The 15,379-nt window shown below is 37.4% G+C and overlaps 1 protein-coding gene across 1 annotated transcript in view; it reads right to left on the reverse strand.

Moving 5' to 3' along the window:
• Positions 1–15,379, reverse strand: part of ddi2 (DNA-damage inducible protein 2) — a 158,344-nt gene that overhangs the window by 99,081 nt on the left and 43,884 nt on the right. The gene's annotated exons all lie outside the window — the stretch shown is intronic.

A 15,379-nucleotide genomic window follows, 5' to 3' on the forward strand; every position in this document is an offset into this window, starting at 1 on the left:
TGTGCCGAGAAGCTCTGTGGTGCAAATCAATTGGGTTTTAGGTTAAATTATTATCATCTCAAATGAATAATATGGGGTTAGGTAAAATTGTTCTCCTTCCTCTTGTTTTATTCTCTCCATACATTATATACTCTTCTTCACTTTCTTATTGATTAGGGATGGTCCAATATACATTTTTTAGCCTATACCTGGCTGGCTGCTCTGTGCAGTGACTAGTATTTCTGGATTTACCTTATAAAATCCCTAGTAATGTCCAAAAAATGTATCTGAAGAAGAAGTAAAGATCACAAATTACTTTTACCCTTCTGTAAAAGTATTAATTAGTAATTTGTTACATATTTGTGCAAACATATATAGCAATATTTTAACTGACAAATGTGATGTACTGAAGACTGGGACTTACACATGGACACATGACAGAGACTGGTTCAGCACCCCAATATGATCAGTACTAGTAATATGTAACAATGGTACTTTTTTGTTTTTAAATCATGTGTCATATATGTAATGCTGTAATTCCACTAATGTACTGAAATCAACAATTTTTCAGTAAAATATTTATCAAAAATGTCTTTGCAAAGACTCCACATTCAAAGAGTACACAAAAATCCCCTAAATTACACTTGATATCAAAATTCATAACTTTCACCATGGCTTCTCCGTGAATTTCTCATGGTAAAAATCAAACTCTGCTTTTATTTAAGGACACATTCTCTATTTAATGTATAGTCATTTCATTTTGACCTCGTTATAAAACACACAATGTTGATTACATGTTTAAATCCACATTCTGTTTATGGGTCATGCTGTGTGTAACTTCTGGGATCTAATCTTTCCCCACCACATTTACACAGCGGCCAAATGCAAACAGTCACCACTTTCTCGTAAATACAGCCCTGTTCAGCTTTAGGTCAAAGGGTTAGAGTGGGAAATGTCAAAATTACATCATGATATTTCTACATAATACACACTCCTGATGCATTAATATAATTTGTAACTTAAATGAATGTAAGTAAAAAATACTTAGTTTACAATTAATTATGAATTGACTCCACATGAGGTCTACCACCAATCCTCTGCCTGCAAATGTATAAGGACTATTTTTGCATTAAATGGCACTGACTCAAAAACTATCTTGTTATGTCTAGGCCTGTCAGGATATTTACTATATTATATTCAATATATGAAAGCTGGAACAATATTTTATCGGGGTCACTATTTATTGTGTGGACCTTTTCTTTGCACTACTGTGAAATGTTGGGTTATTTCTGACTATATGATCAAATTTAAGACATAAACGGTTGAATTAATAACTTGTACGATGTAAACTAAGTACTAAAGTGTTTCATTCTGTTGTTCGTTTATTGCAGCACATGATTTTTTACAATATTGTAGATTATCAATATTTTTTGTGGTTTAAATCTGCTCTTGGGTTATTGTGTCAGTGGTATAAATTAATTTCACTATTATCGTTTATCGTCTATATTTACTTCAGCAATCTCACTTCAGAATTTGTTATCGTGACAGGCCTAGTTATGTCCTTGAAATTAGAATAGAAATTGTGACACTACTGATGCAAGTTTGAGTATATATCGGGTCCCTCCGACCAACACCAGTCAGTTCCAAAGTAGATGTAGAGGGAAATAAATGCTTCTTCTGAAATTTCACACTTCACTGTGATTGGTCTAATCCACTTGTCACACTCCAAATCCTACAGTGGCTCACAGATTGCAAAACATACCACATGCTGAGACACCCCTGAGGGATTAATCTTTTGCAAACTAATCGATTCATTAAAAGAAAAATCATTAGAATGTTTCAATAGTAAAATAATCCTTTTAAAATATAGCCATAATATATTACTGAATGAAAAAAGACCTTTCAAATCAGCATATGTACGTGTAAAATAACATAAAGGTAATGAAGTTATCTTCACTGAAAGTTATATAAAGAAGACAGTGTTTGCTCTGGCGTCTGTCTGTATGGGCTTAAGAATAAGCTTCTATATCATCTTAATGTACCAGGACCATAGACAGTAAAATATGTATTGAAGAATTGTCCAAAGTTTTAACAATCCAGGCACTATGAATAAGAATATGAAAAAGACGCATATGCTTTTTTTCTCTCACCGTGACATGAAATCAGACTAAACTTTTCCTGTTTTATGTCAATTAGAATTACCAAAATTATTTCTATTTGCTAAATGCCAGAATAATGAGAGAAGAGAGAGAAGAGATTTTTTTTTAGACAATTTTCATTACTTTCTTCAAAGTCAGAAGTACATTTCATTAGTATTTGGTATCATTGCCTTTAAACTGTATGACTTGGATCAAATATTCTGGATTTCCTTCCACAAGCTTCTCACAATAGTTGGCAGGAATTTTGGTCCATTCCTCTTGACAGAACTGGTGTAACTGAGCCAAGTTTGCAGGCCGCCTTGCTCACACAGGTCTCCCCATAGATTTTCATTAGGATTGAAATCAGCTTTGTGATGGCCACTCCAAAACACTGACTTTGTTATCCTTAAGCCACTTTGTAACCAGTTTGGCAGTGTGCTTCGGGTTGTTGTCCATTTGGAAGACCCATTTGCCTCAAAGCTTTAACTTTCTGGCTGATGTCATGAGACGGTGCTTCAGTATTTCCACATAATGTTCTTTCATCATGATGCCATCTATTTTGTGAAGTGCACCAGTCTCTCCTGCAGCAAAACAACCCCACAACATGATGCTGCCACCCCCACTCAGGCTTGTAAGTTTCCCCCTTTTTCCTCAAAATGTAGCAATGCTCATTATGGCCAAACAGTTCAATTTTAGTTTGGTCAGACCACAGTACATATCAACAAACATTAAAGTCTTTGTCTCTGTGTCCATTTGCAAACTGTAATCTGGCTTTTTAATGTTTCTTTTGGAGTAATGGCTTCTTCCAGCAGTGTGGCCTTTAAGACCATGTCGGTACAGTCCTCATTTCACTGTGGATACCAGCTTCAGCAGCATCTTCACAGGTTCTTTTGCTTTTGTTCTTGGGTTGATATGCACATTATATTACACAAAGAAGTAGTGTGTTTCAGGTGTGCCTTCAAATACATCGATGGGTGTGTCTATAATTGACTCAAATGTTGTGAATAAACCAGAATCAAAAGCTTCCAAAGACATGACCACATCATCTGGGTTTTCTCAAATTGTTTAAAGTCATAGTAATCTTACTGCATGTAAACATCTGACTTTGAAGAAAGTAATGAAGAATTGTCTTTAAAAAATCCCTCTCATCATTCTCATCATCATTCTGGCATTTAGCAAATAGAAATAATTTTGGTAATCCTGACTGACCTAAAACAGGAAAAGTTTAGTCTGATTTCATGTCAGACAGTGAGGGAAAAAAAGCATAAGTGTCTTTTTATATAGTGTATGTAAACTTCTGGTTTCCACAGTAAATTGCATTTTGAATGGAAATTATTTCAGTGTCAATTATTTAAGTAAGATTATTTCTTTTGCTGACAAATAAAAAACATATCTTACACAAATGTATAAAATATGCTAACCCTGTAGTCAATCCTCTGTGAGGGATTTATGCATTAGTTTAATAGTTCTCCTGTCTCCTGCCCTCCTGCCTCTCAAATAGCATATAGCACTTGTAAAATAAATTGCAAACCCAATAATAACATTCATCAGAAAACAACAACATATTTTCCCTACATTTTTAGCGCTATCATGGTGTTATTTGTGATGTCAGTTTGACACTAAAACTCTAAGAACCTAAAGTAAATAAAACAAAATAAAGATTAGACTGCAGGGTCAAACATTCATTAATCTAAGAACTCTGATGTAATGTTTTCCTCTTATAACATTGTTATGTCTAGTTAGTCAAAGCAATTTATCATTGCACTGTTCACACACTGATAATCTCAAACCACAGACAGCCAGCAAAACAGACCAACCTTTATCAATAAAACAAAAACAGACTATCTTAATTAATGACATACTGATTTCAAAAACAGTTTTGTTTTCAGATTTTTTCCTTATATATGTAAACAAAAAGTTGTTCATTAGTAATTCTGTCTAAATACAAACTACAGTCCAGTTCAACATGGAAAATGCAATCACTACTCTAATGCCTTTTGATCTCTTGTTAGCTTGTACATGACTAACTAACACAAATTGTCCCACAATTTAAGCTATTTGATCAAGAATTTGAGGCTCTGAGTTACATAACCCAACATCACTCTGTGTTTATAAAGTTATATGATATTGTTCTGTTGATTTTATCCACCTGCACGCGCTGTCATTCATTCACTTCCGCTATAAACATCACACATGTCGCGATGCTATGTGGCTAAAATACGTTCCTGTGCGTAATTAACACCAGAGCAGCGCCAACTAACAACACCTACAGACCAATACGAGACGACAACAGATAATTTAGTTGAAATATTGTGTCAATACAAACCAGTTTGTGAGTGGTGCGTTGAAAGTCGCGTGGACATGAAGCGCTTCCGACCCCAGTCACGTGACTCGCTGACGCAGCAGGACGCCCCCAGCACAGGCCAAAGGGCAGCAGGCTGTGGTAAAAAGAGGGATTATTTCCACAAAGAACGAAAGATAAGCGTAAATATTTGTGTTTATGGGGTCTAGATGGTCATAAACTGCAACTTTATTGGTAAGGAGGTTATTGCAGAAAGATCTTAATAAAAAACAGTGGCTCTCAAACTTTTCACACCAAGTACCACTTAAGTATAGATTTAACTTTCAGAGTATGTAAGTATATCCAGATGTAAAACAGGACAATAACATGACTATTTCAGGTCAAAATTAGGGTTGAACTAGGTCTTAAAGAGATTACACCTTTGTCTAAGTAGATCTAAAGAGGAAATGAGGATAAATTGAGTCAGAACTAAACAATTACAGATTGAGAAACACTGATGTAAAACAAACACAACAGTCATAACACTGTCACAAATGGCCAAGGGTCATCGGGCAGCTCCCATTATGTGGATTTCATTTATCTGGCCCGTTTTATTATATAGGTTTTAAATAATTACATCATCTCAATAGTCTATATGAGTTTCATCTTCTTGTTAAGGAGCCATTTTGACGACAATTGATCATTCAAAAGATATAATATTTTGAACTGTTAATCGCTGTAGCAACAGTTTATCATTCTGAAACCTCTGGGAAAGATAAGGTAGTCTACATTTGGTTTATTTGGAAATGAACACTTAGGCCTCTCATTTAACATTAATTAATTAGTTTGAGACTTCAGAGTATATTCAAAACGCAGCTAGACCCGGTCAATGGATATTTCAACCATTCACCATTAAAAAAAAAGTATAAAGGGTGCATGGGCAGTTCATTTTGAATTATTTTAATAGTTTGATTGTTATACATTCTTACTCAATAAAAACTTAAAATTTATACAGATGAACCATATTTGTTTTATTATTTTTTTATTTTTTTTATTTTATTTATTTATTTATTTATTTATTTATTTATTTATTTATTTAATTTTTTTACAAGGCTATTTATTATTGGTGGTGGATTAATTTGAAAGTAGGCCTATAAAAAACAAGACATCATTCTTCTCTGGTCAAATGTTTTTGCCTCTTACTGTCACTAGGGGGCACTGTACTTCACTAAACTCTAATGGGACCCCTCTCGTGCCATATGTCCGCCACCATTCATCAGAAGCGCCCATTATTATTCAAGAGCTCTCCAGAAACAAAGCACGTGTCAGATCAATAATAATAACCTACAATATATCACGTATTGAACGAGCTTTCAGCGCGTGTTTGCCAATGTAAAGTATCGTGTTAAATGCAGATGAAAAATCCCATTACTTGACTTGGTGCGTGCGTGTACGTGAGTCGGTTTGCATAACATTGTTCAGCTGTCTCGTGTCTTTGAAAGCGGGCTCACCTCGGGGCGAAACAGGTGGTTTTTTGGGGAGACTTTGGGGTGAATGTCGCGGACCACACAATGACAGACGGTCCCTCTGCCCTGTCCCACTAAAACAGTTTCAACAGTTGTGGTGAAAGGACTTGACTCAGCAGCGCCTCTCACGCCCCTGCAGCACTGTACGGGACAGCTGAGGGCCTGGGAGCCATTGTCATCACTTCTAAACATGTAAATTGCCCCGTCACCGTTGTCTTTATGAGATTTCAGTGACATGTGAGATTTGGATAGAAATATTACACACCCCTATGGGCCCTCCTACACACTTCTCATGATGTCAGTATTATAGTAATGATAAGAGGGAAATGTAAATACTAACAAAATGTGCCATGTGTTGTTTTTTTTCCCCACTCCCGATATAAAACCTGCTTTTCTGAGGTGTTGTGGGTTCCTAAGTAATATTTGACGATATCGATATCAGTAGCTATTTAAAATCTATGGAAAGGCCCACTAACTGAAGCTAAGTTGTAGTTCATAAATTAACTTTCACCTTTGCAAAAATGAAAAGTGTAATGTTTTATATTTGTTGTATTTTTATGATGATTGTGTAATATATATTATACACTTATATTGTTCTATTTCCAGTAGAAATATAATACAAAAGTTTTATTTTATTTTATTTTTTATTTATTTATTTATTTATTTATTTATTTATTTTAAAACAACACTTCACTGTGCTTTTGCTTATTTGACTGGCTTATCATGTATCTTTATCTCATGACAGTTTTGCATGTTATATAAGCTCCAGAGCCCATCCTCTCACCAACCTATTTCCTTATATTCAAAAGAGCTGATGATGTTTCTGTATCAAAGTTCACTTCCGCTGCAAACAAATGTCTACCTATGACATTCCACCAGCCTGGCCATAAAACAATTACCACATCTTTAGCCCATATAAAACCACAGACACACTTTAAACTTTAACTAAACTTCCACACACAGGTGTAATAAAAGCCAAAGATCCTGAGGGCCTCCCAAGTTGATCCTGCACTGAGAAGAGCAAACAGCAAATGGGGTGAAGCATACGGATAAACAGATTTTCTCCTTAGGTGCACTATGTAACTTTTCTGGTGGCAGTTCTACCACCTGTTTGTCTCCATGGAGATATTATTACTTTGCTTGGATTGTTCTACAGTATGACATTAAACTTATCCATGATGCAAATATACAGATGTTTTTATTGCTTATTGAAAAAAAATAAAAATAATCCATCCATCTTCTTCCACTTACTCAGGGCTGGTGGCAGGGACAGCAGTCTAAGCAGGGACTCCCAGACTTCCTTCAGCCCAGACACTTCCTCCACCTTCTACAGGGGAACCACAAGGTGTTCCCAGAGACTCTCCACCTGGAGAGGGCTGAGGAGTGTGATTCTTCTTAAACAGAGGGACCACCACCTGGTCTGTCGGTCCAGACTCACTGTGCCTGACCTCCACATGATGGTACAGAGGCGTGTCAGCCAAGACTGTCCCACAACATCCAGAGACTTAAAATACTGAGAACAGACCTTATCCACCCCTGGAGCCTCCTCAGTGACTTCAGCCCGGATGATGGACGAGTCCGCCTCCGAGTCCCCAGCCTCAGCTTCCTCATCGGAAGACGTGACAGTGGGATTGAGGATATCCTTAAAGTCCTTCCACCGTCCAACAACAACCAGAATAAACTGTGTGCTATATAACCAGATTTAATGGCTAAAACACATTTGTCTTCACTGACATCCCAGCAGCAAATGTTTAAATGAGAAAGCACAATATTATTACACAGAGATATAAAAACAAAATGTAACCTGCTTGTCTGTATGTAATGTTCCACAGTAAAGCATTAAACTTTTAAAGTTGAACCGCTCTCAATTTAATAATATTGTGCTTTCTCATTTAAATATTTATTGTTGGGATGCCCGTGAGGATAAACTTGTTTTAGACACTGAATATATACAGTATAACAAAAAGCTTATTCTAGTGTATGACTGAATTTATTTTTTTTTTTTACTTAAACCACCTTTTTTGCAATTGTGAATAAATCATTATTACCAGCACTATCAAGTGAAATCAGTATTTACATTTAAAGGAATTTAGCTGCGTATCACATTACTATATGATATCACAACAAGTCAGATATAATCTTAACATTCAACATTACTAATTAATAAACTCCCAAATGTAACAACCAACATTGCATTTTGCTGTAACACAAAATATTAAAACCTTGGACACACTTTAAGGTTGAACTCAATTTCCACGAGCAGCTGTAAAGGCTTTAGATGCAGGGGCCTCCCACATTGGCCCTGCACTGAGAAGAGTAAACAACAAACAGGATGAGGTCCCGTGAGTCTGAGAGAACAGGGACAGGAGGGGCTGCAGAGGGGACGTGTGCTGCTCCAGCTGTCACGGCCATAACTGCAGCTTTAACGTTTAAAAGCCTGGGACACATGGACCAGAATGCAGTGTGTGAATGTAAGGGGGGCCCAGGAATGAGAAATATTTAAAAGCAGCTAAATGCTCACATGTTTGTTTATATACCTTGGCAACAACTTGATGAAAGTGAAAAAAATACAGTTAATTCATGCGATTTCATTGTAAAGCTGAATAATTTGTATGCAACATTAACGTTTCTCATGATCACGTTTTGACTTTTTGACAATTTACTAACTGAAACTCAAACTTGTGTTGAAACTCTATGCTCATTTTAGATGCTATTGATACAAAAATGACAAAATTGGAAGCTTCCTGAACCGTTTTAGAATGAATTTGAATGTATCAGAAACGAAACCACTACTACACAGTGAATGGACACTAAGCTATCATGCAGTATTAAGTATTAACACTTTTTCCACACTCTGATGAATATATTATATACATTTTAGAAACTATCATACTCTTTAGTTCCATCTCATTGCAAAGATAGGTCAAACGCCTTTGCAGCAGTCTGTGTCATCTATGTTTCTATGACTGTTCTTTTCTTGTAATCTGTTGTCAAATATCATCTGCTTTTGCAATATGTTGTATATATCAACCTCTATGCCCCACCAAAGACCCTCCTCCCCTTTCGTCCTCCCACCTGGGGCTTCCTTCCTCCCCTTTGTTAAGCTTTGGGGCAGACTGGGTCAAGCTGAGCACACAAACAAATGCATATGAGTGTGTGCTGTCATCTTTATGGGCCCCATTGCCAAGAACCATTACTTCTAACACACTCCTTTTACTGTGGAGGAGTTCACTGCTGCCCCCCACCAAGGCTAGACGAGTGGGATTACACTAAACCTGGTGTGGTGGGAGTAACATGAATACGCAACAGAATAACATGAGAAAACTGCCCTAGACCGGGATTTAGGCCTAGTCTAATCCCAGGTTTAAAATGGATTAAGTTTTGGGTTGGTCCAGATTTAATAGTTTAGTCATGATGAGGAAAAAATATGCCATGGTGGTGATGGTGAATTATAAGAAAACATGTGGCAATTAACTTATGTGGGCCTACATTTAGTTACAAAGGTGGCACATTTAAACCATTGAAACAAATGAGTTAAAATTGTAGTAATGCAGTATTGAATTATTATTGAATATGTGAAGCTTGAGCCTTTATTGTATTTGGTAGGTCAGGATGCAAACGTGGACACCGGATATTACAATACAGCTTCATAAAACCCACAGTCTGCTACCTGCTTGTCTCCATGGAGAGGTTATTGCTTTGCCTCAAATGTTCCACAGTATAAAATCAGGCGTATCCATCTTGTTTATTGAACTGCAGTTGTCTTTATAGCTACAAAAAACATGCATTCTTACAGTGAGCGAGGTAGCTTCTCCACAGATTTGACCTGCAATTTGGCTTGATTGCACCAGCCATGGAGATAGATAAGTTTAATGCTGTACTGGGAAACATTCCAGGCCTTTCCGTGTCCAGGTTACGTCCGCTCAAGGCCCTGGTTGGTGAGGTTTACTAGGCGACCCCAGTATAGTAAACTGTACAGTATAGACGGGCAACAGTACTTTGTAAACGTGCACCAATGTCACTAAGACAATCATAGTGAGGCTTTAAGACATCACATGATCTAAGCTGTCAACATTTGCTAAAACATTTGCCAGTAATGTCAGTTATGGGATTGCAACATTGTCAATTGTACAAGGTGCGAGTTCTTTTACATCCCTCTGGCCTGTTTGTCCATACAAACTGTTGTCAGCTTCATGAATGAGGTGTAATGAATTTCAAGGCTCATTTCCCTTGAAGTCAAACAGTTAAACCTGACCCCAATATTCTCACCCCCCTTCCTCTGACCCACCACCACCACCACCACCACCACCATCGGGGAACCCCCAAAATAACAGCAGCACGCCTCACTTCCTACATGAAACTGCATTGTACATTAAGTGCGTAATTTGATAAGATTTGAGTCTAAAAATCACTTTAAACGTATGTGTGTGATGGAATAGGAGAATACATGACAGTACAGATACCTCTTTATGTTTAGTTACTTAGTTCTGAGATTAAATTACAAAAGTACTTTCTCTTTTAAATAAGCAGGTGACAGGTGAGAGTCCAAAGTTCACAGCTGACTGTATTATCTCACCAACAAAATGAAATAGATGTCGAAGGAATTTTTGATCAGTTTCAGTAAAATTAAAACTTTTCTTAACAGGTACATATTTAGACTTAAATAGCATAGACCGACAGAAATATGGAGAACAGAATCAAATATAAATGCATTTCAGTAGCTATTTTTTCCGTACAGTAATGACAAACAGGAAACGGTTCCATAGAAACTTAACTGCATTTTATAGTCAATGGTCTTTCAATCTGAACAATGTAAACTGCTGTATTTTTACTTCCCTTGACCATAGTAACAGTCAAAATGTGTGGAAAGTGAGGAAGTCAGTGATCGTTAAACTGGCTGTAATAGACTGTAACAAAAAGGCTACTTTAAACATATGTCAAAAGACTCGAGACGCACCATCCATAAAACTCTATAACCCTGTTATTACTATGTGAAAGTTCAATTGAATACAACGCGTGCAAAAACTATAAGATCCCTAACATATGGGCTATTCTTGAGTTTCAGCTTCCTCAACTATTTGAAGACTTTTTTCACATTAAAAGAAAGAATGAGTTGTTTTTAAATTGTTAATCACTATGATAACAGTCCTAATCTTTCACCATTTGTAAACCCATGGACAGGAGGATATATTATGAAAAATAGTGGTTGTTTAGGTAACTTTCCAATTTGGCAAAATCCTCAAAGGTTTGTTGCTGTCAAGTTAAATTGGTGTGGTTTGAAACAACTGATACAATTCAGGAATGTTTTTGGAAACTCTGTCCCAATATACACCGCTAATGCTTGTCTCCATGGAGATAGCTATATTTAATGTCACTGTGGAATATTCTAGGCAAAGCGATAACATAACAAACCAAATGGTAGACATAGTTACACAGTTACATAGTGCACCTTTAAAAGAAAAAAGCAAGGATTGTGGCTCTATAACATTTACTGTTAAACTAGAAGATCTGATACTGGACTCGGTTTGGGCACTATATTTTTACCACTTGTGAGACGCCTTTGCAGAGGTCAGCATTTACTTTTGAAGTTTTGCATAATGCAAACAGCATCTCCAAACAAGTCTTTGCATTACATGGCATATAAAGTTGGGTTAGAGAAATATTTGCAACTGTTTATTAGGAGTGGTTGTTATTTAATATGCAACACCAAAATGGTAAGACCTAGTTGTGAATTTTTAGTCTTGACGTCACCTCATAATTCTTCTGCCTCCTTCTAAAATGTCTCGAGGTTCTAGCCTTTGAAGCGTGAGGTTACTTCCCATGCCGACAGCGATCACACGGACCCACATATACTCACATTACTGCTCCTCGTGAACTTGTCCCAGCATGCTTCCTTGAATGCGCTCACCAATGTCCCGCATGCAACACAACAGCAGCCACCCCACCTAGCATTCCTGAAAGATAGGTATACGTGGAGCTTTGGAGAGGGGAGTTTTCTTCCCAGGATTTTGAAGTCATTTTCCCAAACCTTTGCATTAAGTTTTATAATGTATCTCTAATAATGTCCAAAATATTCACAGTTTTATCAATAATTTGATATATTACAAACCACTTTGATTGGTGCTGATGATTGCAAACAAATTAAAAAGTATCCAAAGGACCATTCATCATTAATAATAATACAATTTTTGGGTATTTTATTCAACAAGGAAAAGGCGTCTATTGAGAAATGTTGGAATTGTAGTACAGTACGTGAGAAAGCCGTCCCAGGAAATATTGTAATTATTACGTGCAACATTGAAGTAATAATTAAGAGTTCATGTGAACTGGGTGTGTTATGAATCAGCCAGGCAAAGGACATTTAGGATGTAATTCTAATGCACTGCAGGAGATTACTACAGCGGCCTTTGTAATCCCTCAGTCCTTCAGGTAGTATGACTAGGTGGATTAAGTGTCTTGCCCAAGGACACAATGACAGCATTCATCTGTGGGAGCTGAAATCGCACCACTAACCCATGGGTCAGTACACCGGATAGAACTGGATATGTTTTTGTTGTTTTTAAACCTCTTCACTTTTGAAAAAAAAAAAGTCCAGTTGACAGAACTGTATTTTCTTTTGCTGCTATAGAGGCTTTAAACTCTCTATCAGATTTGTTAAGTCCGCTCAGAGTGGTCATGTGACCACCAGATGATCAGATGAACCTCACTGGACTATTATGTTATGGTGTTTACATGCACACTCAAAGTATGATCTTTATCTGATTTATGGAGTTCAGATTATTGGAATGTCATGTAAACAGCTACATCTGATGTGAGGGATCTTATTTCTTTCTGTTCACATTTGTGCAGGTTTTGACAGTGAAAAGTATGCACAAAACATGGCAAACTCAAGCGGCAAAAATGACAAAAATGAAAGAGAAAATGCCCACGTTTGACAGATTCACAGACACTGGAGGTGAGGTGGATTAAATGTATCACCCAAGGACACAATGACAGCATTCATCTGTGGGAGTTGGAATGGCACCACCAACCTGTTGGTCAGTGGATCTGACCGCTCAACCAAGGATACTTTTATGTCGAATTCGAACCATCAACCCTCAGATCAGTGGACAAACTCTTTTCTAACTGAGCTACTGTCGCCCCAGATATCAGATTGTAGGCCATGTAAATGTACTGACTGAATGTAGTGATTAAAGACATTACATTATTTTTGTAACTTTACTTCAAATAACTTTTGTCCATTGTCTCAAGACCCTCCAAATCCATCAGTTCTTAACATTCACAAAATCCACCTCTCACCGGAAACAGTAGGAAACAGTGGGTGGTTTTGGTGTGGGCACGACATAAAACCACCTCCCTGTGTTTGCTGATACCATGAGGCCCGAGCTGAGCCTAGGGCGGAGTGGGGAGGAGGAGGGGTACCAGGACATTGGAGAGAGGTGCTGCTTCAGCCACTGTGCACTGACCCACAAAATGCAGGCCCAGCCCCCAGCGAGAAGGACTTTTGTGTTGTCACCAGTCTGCTGGAGACCTGAGAGGGATGAGGGGAGGGTAGTTTTGGGAGGGGGGCATATAGCGGGACACATGCACTGGCTGTTAGCTGCATAGAGAGGAGGTTGTATTGTAATGAAAGCATTTGCATACTTGTGTGTTAGAGAGGGTGTTGACCTTTGACACTTTTCAAGAAGAGGTCCACAACTGAAACCACTTTGCAGGGTCCCAGCGTTAGCACACTTGAGGGCATAGCACCTAAGCGCCGCACCCCAACAAGTATCGAAGCTATTAAGAAAAGTACTTAAGATGGAAGTTGCCCCGCAGAAGTGGCAAACACACTCCAAAACAAAGTGCGCTGCTTTGTTAGGAGTGAGAGGCCTCTTTTAAACCCAGGTGTTAACTGTTTGTAATGTTTAGCGACAAACTGAAATGTCACCTATTTTCTCACCTGCTTTTGCAATAAGTTGAAGATTTGTTAAATAATATATTTTATAGTACGATTTAATCTACACATGACTCATAATGTGAATGACAGGAGGCGTTTGATCTAAAATTTCTAAAGGCACAAATTATGGGTGGTATATTTTTGTTCTTGCTGTTGTTTCTGTAAATTGAAAATCTGACATCACAAACTGACAGTAGTTTTGGATAAACAGCGTGTATCCAAGTAATAAAATTGCTTATGACTAACTCTAAACCAAGCCTTAGCATGTCTCTTGGCAAAAGGTTCATTACAATGTTAAACAATATTCCATAGGACATACCATCACTGATGATTGTTATTACTAAACACATGTCCATACTGATACCTAAAACTATCCACTACTATAAACTGTACTTTACAAATGACTGCACCAATAGAGTTTAGCATCATTTACTCAATATGCAATCACAACCATATTAAACCATTTATAAATAATGGATAAAAATGAGGTTTATTAATAATTACATTGACTTTATAGGTTTAGTCATGGTTTAATCTGTGTTTGGACATGGATTACTTCTGATTTGGTCTTAATCTAATCCTATCCAGACCTGGTTAAATCCTGGTTTATATTTAGTTTAATACTGATTAGTTGCATAGACAGGTACAAGTAAGATAAAATTCTTCTCAAAATGATTCTCAAAATGCCAAAGCGACATTTCAACACATGTCAACAACCATGCCCATTGCAATACTGAAAAAAAGTTAAGTTAATCTGTTTTTTTTTCAAACATAAAGACTTAACGCAGCGTCCCAAATCATTTTTCATGTTAACTCATTACTAAGTATTTGCCGCCGGTTAAAGTAATGTGACATCTTGAGGTCATAGAGCCATCAATAAAACCCACACTTAACTTGTTCATCTATTTTTCTCCACCAGCATCCCTCATCCCATCGCGTTGTATGATTAATGTGCGTGCATGCTACCGTTGGACAGCTCAATGTCTTCTGCTTTGGTTAACTTTTTGTGGGGTCAGGATTTTAGGGTTTTGGGGGAGGTGGGGGTGCTTGGATGTCGAGGGTCTCTTCTGTCCAAGTACGCGGCGCGCTTCACAGACCATATTTGACTCCAGGATTCCTCCAGATAAGAGTTGCTAGGTGATGCCATTGTCTGATCACCATTGTGGTTGACATATTCATAGCCACATGCAAAAGATCCTTTATTAGGATTGTCTCATTAGTAGTCATATATTCGAACCAAGACACCCCCCCACTTGACCCCTCCTTTACCAGTCGTGGGAAAGACAAGGCATGGGGTGAGTAGCGCAGGATTTGGACATTAGACATGCACAAAAACTTTAACCAACAACATGGAACACTGAAACCTAATTAGATTTTAGCCTCTAATAAGATGAACCAGAGAGGATAGTAACGAACACTGCAGTTAATTTAGGATGGATTATTGAATTTAAACTATTGTGTCTGGCAAACTCTATCACTGTGTGTCAAGTTACTTTACAAAGGCATAATCTAATTA

Source organism: Periophthalmus magnuspinnatus, chromosome 5 (genome assembly GCF_009829125.3).
Source record: "Periophthalmus magnuspinnatus isolate fPerMag1 chromosome 5, fPerMag1.2.pri, whole genome shotgun sequence".
Classification (NCBI taxonomy): Eukaryota; Metazoa; Chordata; class Actinopteri; order Gobiiformes; family Gobiidae; genus Periophthalmus; species Periophthalmus magnuspinnatus.